Genomic DNA, 9,426 nt, shown 5'->3' on the forward strand with positions numbered 1-9,426 from the left:
TGCGCTTACACTCTTATATTGTGCATATATTTATTCATATAATTCTCAGATTTAGCCATTCTTATATTTTGCTTGTCTTATGTTATTGTATTTTTACACACCTCTATTGCTTGTGAAGCTTGCACACAAGAATTTCACTTGCATGTACTGTACCAGTGTACCTGCACATGTGATGTGACAATAAAAGTGATTTGATTTGATTTGGATCTTTAAACCAGCAATTAGCAGCGTCATGTGACTTTTTGCTGTTAGGGTGCCTTGGTTGTCGACCCAGTGTTTCATGTTTTTGGTTCTTTGATTTGTTATTTCATTATATTCTAGCTTTGCTTCATGGGTTATAGGATTATTCTTAGTTTAGGTTCTCTGGGTGGGTTTTGTTAGAGTTTTAGAGTTCTGGTTTTCTGTCTGTGATCCATAGTTGCTGTCTCCCCGTGTCCAGTCACTGTCTGTGTCTGCCCTGGTCCCACGTCTCTGTTCCCTCTCTTGTAGTGCCTGCCTGTGAGTCTGTGTCTGTAAGTTCAGTCTGTGTTATGTTTCCTGTTTTACTTTGAAGGTCCATGTCTGATGTTAATGTATCTGGTTTTGCTTCCCCTGTTTCGTTGGGCCTGATTTGCCCCAGCTGTGTTTCCCTCCTGTTACTCATTCCCTGATTGCTCCCTCTGTGTATAGAAGTCCTGTGTTTTCATCTGTCCGTGTTGTTATCTACCCTCTTCTTGCTGTGTGTTCTGTCTGCGTAAGTTTATTTGCAAGTTTATTACCTTTTGAGTTACTTTCCGCCTCCGAGGGTCTGCACTTTGGGTCCTTTTCCTGCCTGCACACAGCTGAAAACACGATGACAGAAGATCGTGACCAGAACATGGACCCCGCAGACCTTTTCACTTCGGAGTTAGACGCTGAGATGGAAAGGCTGGTTAAATTGCTGGACCGCATATCCCAGTCCAACAGCCTACGGGCTATGTCTGTGGGACTGAGCGCAGTGGAAGCAATGGTGAAAACCAGCCCCCGGCTTTAGCAGTTTGCTTCGGACACCAATCTGGGCAGCACCATAGCTGCATGGAGGGGGCAGGTCAGGGCACGTGAGCGTAAAGCAGCTTCCGCAGCGGTCACTACAGCGGGACAGAGTTTCCATGCCGCTGCCACGGACTTCCTCTCCCTCCCCACGCCAGCCGGGATTTCGCTCACCTGTCCGTTTGCCTGCCTTTTTCCTGGCGGCTATGTGTTTTTCAAAAGCACCTGTGCAGCCGTGCACTCCACAGGGATTGTGCTGATTATTTCAATATTAATACTACAATACTGAATATTACTCTAAAATCTTCAACAGGAGCACCTTAGTGATAACGAAGTGATCTGCTGTGGCTTGACTGAACAGAAGACTAAAGGCTTGCTGTGTACAGCAGTTAGCTTTCTGGACAATAACCACAAGCAAAGCTTTCAAGCATGCATCTGAAGTGTGCTGATACAGTTATTAAGTGTACCCAGGTGCTCCTAGGCGGGACACAAAGCTATGGTGGGAGTCTACAACTAAGTGTCACGTTGTGATCATAATTTGTTTTTAATTTAAGATGATCAACTCTACGGTACTAGGGATGGGAATTGTTAATAATTTAGCAATTCCGATTCCATTTCAATGGGTAGAATTATTAGAAAGAATGGGAATGATTTATTGATGAACAGAATTTAAACAGGTGATTGGCGGTTAGACTCCGATGGCCCGTCTTGGCAGAACAGCTGTGATGCATACACATACATGCCATCTAACTAGCAGGTGCATTGAGAGCCCAGGTGACTGGGATGGCTCGAAGAATTTCCGGGGGTACAGAGTACTCTGAGACATCCAAGTCAGTCTCTGGGTTTAGGCCCGGGCATTCACAGACACTGGGAAAACCAGATTTGTTGTGCCACACAGAGTTTCAAAAAACACAGCCTTAGAGTTTGCTAGTCTTTGAGAATCAGCAGTGTTTAAACTCGCAAGCCAAAGTTAGTAGACTCTGAAGAGGTTAGCTCGGGGAACCTGAAGACAACCTCAGAAATTGCCAGCTCAATATTGCCACTAGAAGGTTAGGGTATATCACCAGGCTGGGTGAAGGTAACAACAGGCAGGTGGATACTAAAGCAAAACTTAACTAGGACTAAACTGGGAAGAGCTAAATGATAAACTCATGGGACAAAGAACATCAAATGAGCATGGTCAAAACCTGAACACAGCATAACCAGCAGCCAACCAGCAGGAAACACAATATAACACAGCAGACGACCCGACAACGAATGACAGAAAACTCACACACTAAATAGATGGAAAGGAAACGAAGGGAGTGGACACACATGGGGAACACAGCCAAATGAACGTGACACCACAGGGGAAGCAAAACTAAACACACCAAACATGGGCCGCGAGACTATTAGAATAAAACAGGAAACACAGAGACATAGACTGACACATGAGCTTGACACAAGAGGAAAGGCAGCTGAGAGAGGGAGCGAGGGAACAGGAGAGAGAGACGTGGGGAGACATGGAATGATACACAGGAAGGGGAGACAAGACATCTCGACAAGACAACAGGGGAATGGAAATATTACAAAGCAATAAAGAGAACTCAATACACAAAAAATAGAAAACCCAAATATTACAGCACACAAAACACCATAAACTCAAAAGGTTGGGTCAAATGACCCAGAACCATGACACAGTGTTTGTACTTCCTGTTTTACTTTGATAGTCTTATGTTCACTTTTGCCTCCCCTGGCTGTGTCCCAATCCAGCAACCACACGCTTCGCAGTACACGCACTTCGCGGACTACGTACGGCGGGTACTACGAACTGTGAGAAGTGCGGAAGTGAGAGGCTCATGAAATGGGACGGCCTTTCAAATTTGCGTCACCAGCTGTACCTGCCCGTACCACTCCTCCGATCGGCAAAATGGATACAGACCACGTCCTTGCGTGTGTCATCGTTCTGCTAATTGAAGAGCTCCAACAACTCACTCGTCACAGACGACTGATTTTGTTGCGACTACGAGACAACCACGTTCAGGTACAGTGATAAATACATGTCGTCATTTCTTCTCCTTCAGATATTTGACGTGTGTATCTGTGTACTAGCGTAAAACTCTGATATTTACCACTGTAGACGTGAGTCCAATATAGGAGTGTCTGCGCCTGTAGCCTGCACACTGAACCAGTACATCCTAGGACATTCTACAAAGTGCAACTACCAAAAAACCTAAATAATGTTTTCGCAAGTACAGTGTCCATTGTCTGCTAAAAGAAGAACAGCAACAGTCAGAATAATGACAAGAATAAAACAATGTTAGGTTTGTAGCATAAACCTATTCGCTGGAACGTTAAGACAATATAATTACACTGCTAAGCAAGACACAAATAGGCAAAGTTCTTCATGTTACTCGTGCACGGGAGAGAACCGGACAACCGCTTGACTCCAGTTGGTCTCGTCCGTCCTCCTGTAACACTGCCCTTTTATTGAGGTTACATGAATATGCATAGGTTCATTAACATACGACGTCTACATACAAACAAAGAGTACCTTGCCTGTGTGTATGCGTGTGTGTGTGTGTGTGTTGCTGATCAAAGGGTTAAACATCCTTGGTCAGGAAGAGGGTAGCCTCCCCCTCACCCTAGATGGTTCATCCTAGATAACACGGTGAGGAAGTCCTGCAGTTCATCTAAACAAAGAGCACTTAGACTAGAACAGACGTAGCTACGTTAATCCTACCATAAAACAATAAGACACGGTATGACCTCTCATGCTCCCAAAGTGCTGTCTAATACACACAAAGTTTGCAGACTATCAAGGATCAAAACCTCTACCAATCTACAACTAATTACAAAACTCTAAGCATATATAAGTAAATATTTCTAAGCATAAATGACAATCAACAATACAAATCTAACATTTCCCCCCTTTTTGACCTTTATGCTTAAAAAGTTCCCAGGTATGAATACCTCATGTCTGACAGTTTCAATGCAAACCTTTTTATACTCAGCATATGTCAAATCACCCTAAATTACTGAAAAGGTACACAGTTTAATAAATGTATTAGCAGTTACCCCATTCATTGAGCTCATCTCATGGCAAACTACATCTTACGAGCAACCAAAGAAATTGTTAATTTAATAGTGAAACTAAAAAAGTAACATTTTCAAAAACATCTCAGCTTGGTGGTGCTTCCTCCGGGTGTGCACATCACATGTCTCTCTGCAGAGTGGTTTAAGCTCTGCAGGGCGTCATGAATGTCTCTTCCAGTTGTTTCCATCACTGTCCATAGGACCAGAGTCCAAATGTATGTAGAATAGACATTCAAACATACCAGTTGGTTTTGTTGTTCGTCAACATGGGTCTCAGCTATTTCCAAGCTGCAGACCTCTCAGCACTCTAGTTTTATGGCCTCTTACCAGCCCCCATCACCTGACTTCAGACCTTCGTCTTGTGAGGGGGATATTTATGACTCCTTAATTGTCCACGCTCTGCAGAAAAAGCTCTCTGTGGAAAGGGTGCTGGGTTCCGTCATCTTACTGCTGTTATGATCCCAGCAGCCTTCAGAGTGTCATCGTATGCACAGTATAGTGGCACAGCATTAGGTGATGTTCATAGGAAACTGCTGTCATCACCACCATAGCTTCTGGTTCCTGTGCTTTCATAGAATCATGATGTCATCCTCGACCTCCTTCTGCGCTGTCGATGGAGCTTGGCACGCTCCCCTCATCCCACGAGTTTTCATGTTCCAACGCTGCTGAAGGTTTAAGGCAGAGCACGTCGTACACCTTAGTTGTCTTCCTCAGCGTCAATATTGAATCTTTCATTTTATTTAAAATCTCCTGGAAGCTCAGTAGCACAGCTCTCTGTGTGATGTCTGCTGTGCTGAAGATGATCTCTGATCCTCCTGAAGCCTCTCTCCTGGCCTCAGCTCCCATCTTGTGGACGATCCTCTCCTCTATTTTGCAGGCGGTTTCATGGTCCTTGCTGTGGCTCCAAGGTCTGATCTCATGATGGGCCCCAACCAGCTTGACCTTTGACCTCAACCACTGCCTGGCTGTCGGCTATGCCTGGAATGGTTCACGCTTCTCACTGGGCCTCTGAAGATTTCTCAGGAGATTACTGCTGCACCTGTATTTCCTTGCTAAGAAGAAAAACTTCTATTTGGAGAGCATGTCAACAATCATCAAACCACATTCTTTAGTTCAGTGAACTTCACTTATAGGCCATCAAAGCCTCATCTGAACATGGATGCACCACTTGCATAGGTTTAATATTTGTAAATAAAACGGCTAATCACACAAATCACTGCAACAATAATAGTAAACATTGTTTAATGTTAATCCTTGCACTCCACCTCTTGACGCATGGACATTCCCATGCGTCAACTCACCAAACCTGGATCCCTGTCTTAAAGAAAAAGATTAGCTAGATCATGTCCCAGGCAACATCAGGGCATCTCCTCTGGAGTAGCTCCGTAACCCTGCAATAAAAGATGTTAGCGTGTGTTGCATATTAAGTTTGCTTAACACCTGGCTCTCCCAGGAGCCTGCATACACACCATCACGGCCTGGAAAGCAAAATCTGGAAGTGAAATCAAACTTCATACCTGTAAACAATTGTATCATAAGAGTAATAAGCATTCAACATCAGCAAGACAAGTGTCATGTGCAGGTTTTCTCAAATCAGTAACTACAACTATTACCCTAATTCACCTCAGACATGGATTATCCCATGTACTCTGTTAACATTAATGTAATCAGTGACTTCTCTTAAGCAAAGTCACTCCACTCATATATTATTATTATGGGTTCAAAAGTGGCCAGCAAATGAGCCCATAATAAACTATTCCATAAATACCGTAATCTCTTATTTGTTTTACCCATGTCACTTGTCCGCTTCAGCTGAATCTACCACAGCATTCTCAAAGAAACAAACATTAGCAATACACATTGACTGTGGTCAGACGGAGGTCAGACACAGGTCAACGGATTCTAGAGGTGCCATAAAACACCATTAAGTTAACACTCGCTGTGGAAACAGTAACACTGGTCTCATCACAGTATGTCTCAAACTATATTAATTTCTCCATCAACATATGCCTGTAACTACAGTTTTCTTCACACATAAACCCAGAAATCTTGTAGTAGAGAAACATTAGCCAGTATTCCTATAAATCACATGATCAAACACATGAAGAACCATAATGCTGTAAAAACGAAAATGCAAATGTTAGCGCTTGCGCAGGCGTATGCATACTTTGTCACAGATATCTCTGTGAGCACACAAGCTAGTGAATGACGCACACATAGTAAATTCACAGACACAGAAAATGTCATTTAAAATGTTAAATCATCACGCAACCTCGAGTGTTGCTGTCATCTTTCTGCTCCTGTAAAGGGAAGCACACACAGACTCATCTGCACCCCTGCCAGGCGGGGGTCAACTTCACACAGTCGTGTTACATCAGTAAAGTCTTGTCAGCTTTTGTCAGCTTTTACCAGTCAGTCAGTTTGTTTTCCTTTCACTCACTCATTCATGCATTCATTCTTTCTTTCTTTGCTGATAGTGGAACCTATTGTCGCATTTAGTTTCCACTCTCAGCAAAATGACGTCATTTCAAAAAGAAAAAGAAGAACTTTAGTTTGGATTACATCGCTGAATCCTTTTGGACTGGGACTGTCATTTAATAATTGTCCCAAATAAGTGGCTTTCTCCAGAGTCCATTTAAATGTGGAGAACTCACTTGGCACAATTTTCTCGACGACGTGTAGCGCTTTTAATTCCCGACGTGCAGATCTGCTTAAAGAACAGAGATTATCAAACAAAACTTTCAGTGCACTGTGAAAGTATCAAAATAAAAAGGCCTTGTTAAGTCATGACACAAGCTCCTCATCTCAGGAGGGTAAATCATACCATTAGCATGGTTCATCATACCATCATACTAATCGGCAGGCTCAACTTCACAACAAAAGAAAAATCATCAGCTAGATTCACTCCAAATCAACCATCAGCTGCACAACACACAACATAATCCTAATGTCTTATTAGCTATGAGTTTAATTACCAGGTCTGTGCTCTTCACTCATTTAGGCCACAGATCTATTTTATTCAATTTTCCTTTTCCCTTCATCATAAAACATGTGACATGCTGTCATGCACTTCACAAAACAGTCTGTTCTGACGTATTCAGAGTTGTGTATCTAAATACAGGATTCACTCGCACATCAAAGCAGGAAACTCAGTGTTTTAGAGTCTCTACTCAACACACAACAACTCCAACACATCTCATTCACTCATACTAGAATTCAGTCACCTTTCATTAATCTAAAACCAATCAACTAATTTGCATATCAGCTATTAACCCACCAAGTTGACAGGACGACAGAAAAGCATGTTCAAAATAGTATCACAAAAGACAATTTCCCTCATACAGTAAATTACATGTGCTGCCTCAATCAAGCAGGAAGCTTCTCCCAATTTACCATTTTAACAACTAAATTTATTGTCTGATCACTGGTTGGTCAAACCAGGATCTTTTTTCTCACAAAAGTTAAATTGTTGTCCTGCAACCTGGAGAGTCAATTTTTTTTCTTTAGGATAAATTCAGCATTTGATAACAAGTGTCTGCTAAATTGACACTATTGTAACACTGATGAAAGATAACAAGCTAATTTTCATTACATGTGTTTGTGTTATTAGGCAGGTCTAATGCATGTCTGTGGAGCTGCATCTCCAGCAGAGCATGTTCTTAAAGCTGCCTTTCCTACACACTTCTCTGCTATTATTTAATCATTTCTTAACTAATGTCTTCATGAGTCATTTTGTGTTTGGAATTGTTAGTAGGGTTAATGCATGTTCTGCTTGTGTGTGTGTGATTTTGTATATGTTTCTATTTTCGCAATGTTTCAGACTCCGTCTCAATTTTCCAACTTAAGCAGTCAGTTTTCTTTTCCCCAGGTTTGCTAACCCAAATTTTGATTTCCCACATTAAATAATTCCTATGTGTTCTCACCTAGTCTTCTCACTCTGTTGTCCTCTCCCACTTCAACAGTCCAACAGCCGGCAGTTCTCCTTCAGCTTTGTCCTGTGTCCCACTGTCTCTTCTTGCCATTTTACTCCACAGGTGGCAAATGTCAAACTCCAACTGTTCAGTTCTCCTCAAACGTTTTCTTCACATGCACAGTGAAGTCACAGCCACTCTCACTATTGTCCTCTGATGCGGTTGACTTCGTGCTAGTGGCTGAAGTGCTGCTGCTGCTGCCTTCCTGGGCGACTTCTTAGCAGCTGCTGCCGGTTTCTTGGCTTTGGCCGCGGCGGGCGTCTTAGCTTTGCTCTCAGTAGCCTTGTTCATCTTGAAGGATCCGGAGGTCCTGGTGCCCTTGGTCTGCACCAGAGTGCCCTTCGCCACCAGACTCTTGATGGCGGTCTTGACACGGGCCTTGTTCTTGTCCACATCGTAGCCTCCGGCAGCCAGAGCCTTCTTGAGAGCGGCCACGGCTTTCACAATCAGCTCGCCCACGCTGAGGCCGACCTTCTTGGGCTTGGAAGTCATCGTCTTCTTCTTCTTGGCCTGAACCTCGGCGCAGGGCGTGTTTATGATGGAGCCTTTCCCACCACAGCGCTGGCACGTTGAACGCATCATGAAGGGTCCATTTCTTTCATGTCGCTAGCCAGCATGCTAGCTGCATGTGGCTTGCCCGAGTCACTCAGTCCTTTTTGAGCATTTCAACATGCTGCCACCGCCATCTTGCTCGCCCCTCCGTGGAAGTCATCCAATCAGACAGGAAGATGGGTTTGCTTTCTTCTGCTGCTGTTTATCCACATTGCTGCTGCTTTGCTGGGACTTTTTGTGCTCAGGACTTGCTGCTGTCTCTTTATCATGGAGCTGCATTCCTTATCTTCAGGGAGGAGTGAGCTCGCTTGTGAGGTTGAGAAACACATGGCACTGTAAATAAGTCAGCCAGAAACTTGGCCTGCATGTTTCCAATGATGTTAAACTATAACTTTCTTCCGACCGCTGCATGTGGAAAATTGATTCAGGTCTGCTTTTCACCTGAAAGTGACAAACTAAGACATTTCATTATTATCATCACTGCTTAATCAACACATATCTCTCTCTCTCTCTCGCTCTGTGTTTTTGTGAACGGTCCTTTCTTAAAAGCAGAAAATGAAATTATAGTTGTTTTTGTTTTTTTTTGGTTGATCAACACAAAACCTTTTTCCTATGATTATTTTTTTCTACAATATAAATTCTCCCTCTTATTCACTCTTTTTTTTTTTTTTTTTTATTTACAATAGCTGGTGACCTGCAAAATCACCGCTATCACTCACAATCAAAGGCAATTACTCTTGCACAGTGCACAAAAACACTGTGATGTCAGACACATTCACACTCACTTTGTCATCTGCAAAAATAAATCACATGGCTGATG

General features: G+C 43.0%; 1 pseudogene; it reads right to left on the reverse strand.

The window, feature by feature from the left end:
- Window positions 1-3,388: 3,388 nt before the first annotated feature.
- LOC146644469 (histone H1 pseudogene) lies at window positions 3,389-8,651 on the reverse strand (annotated as a pseudogene).
- Between the last annotated feature and the right edge of the window lie 775 nt (window positions 8,652-9,426).

Source organism: Rhamphochromis longiceps, linkage group LG22 (genome assembly GCF_057381845.1).
Source record: "Rhamphochromis longiceps isolate RC_006_pf linkage group LG22, R_longiceps_female_GT1.1, whole genome shotgun sequence".
Lineage (NCBI taxonomy): Eukaryota > Metazoa > Chordata > Actinopteri > Cichliformes > Cichlidae > Rhamphochromis > Rhamphochromis longiceps.